The sequence below is a fragment of the Octopus bimaculoides genome, chromosome 17 (genome assembly GCF_001194135.2).
Source record: "Octopus bimaculoides isolate UCB-OBI-ISO-001 chromosome 17, ASM119413v2, whole genome shotgun sequence".
Lineage (NCBI taxonomy): Eukaryota > Metazoa > Mollusca > Cephalopoda > Octopoda > Octopodidae > Octopus > Octopus bimaculoides.
This window is the reverse complement of record NC_068997.1, coordinates 41,240,785-41,243,046: the sequence shown is the minus strand read 5'-3', so window position 1 is coordinate 41,243,046 and position 2,262 is coordinate 41,240,785. Positions and strand designations below refer to the sequence as shown.

At 41.7% G+C, this 2,262-nt stretch overlaps 1 long non-coding RNA gene across 1 annotated transcript in view; it reads left to right on the top strand.

The window, feature by feature from the left end:
* Positions 1–1,693: 1,693 nt before the first annotated feature.
* The window catches only part of LOC106876886 (uncharacterized), a 13,653-nt gene continuing 13,084 nt past the window's right edge, over positions 1,694–2,262 (top strand). The window contains exon 1 of the long non-coding RNA XR_001410304.2: positions 1,694–1,855. This is a non-coding gene — a long non-coding RNA (uncharacterized LOC106876886). The remainder of the gene's footprint in view (positions 1,856–2,262) is intronic.

The window sequence follows — 2,262 nt, the reverse complement described above, 5'->3', positions numbered from 1 at the left end:
CTATCCTCCTCTGCCTCCTGTGCATTATTTGCACCTTTCTCTTTCTTTTTATGGAGGCAGCCGCCTCCACAACTTTCGCCGTCTCCCCCTCCAATAGAGGGGCGGCGGGCACGTTTTCCTTATTCTGCTCCAGGACCTTACCACGGCCCTGACACTTGGGTGGTGGGGGGCGTCCCTCAAAGGATCACCGGATACATGCGCCCGGCCATCCTTAGAAAATCTGAAAGAACCAGATCTTTAGCTGATTGGGTCCATATGGTCAAAACAGCTTTTGACCCAACCCAATCAGCTGAAGGCAATATTTTTACATTTAGTAGCTTGGATCCACTGCCACCAAGACCCCGGTGTATAGTATCTTTTATCCACTCAGGCTCTATACCTGGTGGCAGTCCACAGATCCAAGCACGAGTCAATTTCTTCCCGCAATAGGTAGGGAGAAACAAAATGTCCTGTCCTTCAAATAGCAACCAAACCGTTGCGTACTTGACACCCCTGGCCATAAACTTAATGGTGGGCAGATGTTCCACCAACTCTCTCTCGATATCCACTTGAGGAAAGACCGTAATGGTATCTAATGACTTAAAATACGTCCGCAACACCACCGCTCTTTCTTCCATTTGTTTTAACCATTGCTTGGGTGGGCATAATTCCCACCCCAAGAGAGTGATTTTCTTTTTAGGTTCCATGACCAAAAAGATATTTCAAAAATAGTTCACAGAAAAAAACACTAGTTCACAAAATTAAAAGTTAGAAGGAAAAATAAAAACAAAAATAAGAGACAGAGCAGAAGTAGATAGTCCAAAGAAAAGAAAAAAGTTAATGTCACAAAATCTTCGACAGGTATTCCAAACAGGTACTCCAAACAGGAACTCCAAAATTTCGGCAGAACGCCAAACAAAAAAGACGAACACACAAAGGTTTTCGGCTAAAATGCCAACAAAAATCTTCACCGCTGTGGGGCAGCGAACACACCCATCACAAACAGTAAACACACAATTTGTTCGTAACTACGAACACACAAAAGATCCGCCAGAGGCAAGCGCAAGTGCTACAAAGCTGGACACTAACCTGCTGGAAAAAAATTACGAGCAACTAATTACCGCCCAGCTAGACAACAAAAACAACTTACACCGGCGGCGAATTTTTTCAAATTGTTCTTTTTAGTTCAACATTGGGAGCAGCCGAACGACTCACGCCCACTCCACTGTACAGGAAGAAACCAGCACAACGCGCAAGACCGGAAGCGAGTTTCTTACCACACAGCCACGCCTGCACCTATGTATGTATGTATGTGTGTGTGTGTGTGTATATGTATGTTTGCGTGCGTGTGCGTGTGACTTTGTTTTCGTCTTTGTCCTCGCACTGCTTGCCAACAGGTGATGTTTTTTTTATTTTAACGTCTTTCTAACTTTGCGGTTCGACAATTGAAACCAATAGAGAAAGTACTTGACATTTTTTTTTTCTAAATAAATACTGGACTGGTTTGTTCGACTAAACCCTTGAAGGCGGTACTCCACTCCAGCATGACCGCTGTCCCATGAATGGAACAAGTAAAACGCAAGAGTTAAAAGATAAAAGAGAAAAGGTATGAGAAAAAGTTGCAGCACTTGAATGATTCAGACAAATCCAAATTAAAAAAAGAAAAGAGAAACCGACTGATTGGAAAAAAAAAGAAAAGAAATAGAGGTAATCAAAATTACGCAGTCTATCCCAGTAGTTGAGCAAACGATAACATCCGTTTGATGTTTATATTTAGACGAGCACTTCCTCAATCCTCACTACAGAATCTCTTCTTCGTTGTTCAAGGCAATATCTTTCAGCTTGATACTTCCTCGCATTTTACAGCGGTTTTCGGGTATGATTATTATCATTATTATTATTATTATTATTATTATTATTATTATTATTATCATTATTATTATTAAGCTCGCTGGACGAAATGCTTGGTGATATTTCGCTATTTCGTCCGTCGCTACGTTCTAAGTTTAAATTCCGTTGTGGTCGACTTTCATCATTTCGTGTTCAATAAATTAAGAAGCGGTGAAACACTGAGGCTGATATAATCGACTAGTCCCCTACCCCGCGAATCTGAGACCTTGTGCCTCCAGTAGAAAGGATTATTGTTGTTGCTTTGTTGTTGTTGTTGTCGTCGTTGCTGCTACTGTTTTTTTATTGGTGATGCTGTGCCCATAAAGGCCTCCGAAACTCATCGATTTCTTCACTATGAATGTTTATGTGTGTGCGTGTGTCTGTGTGTGTGTG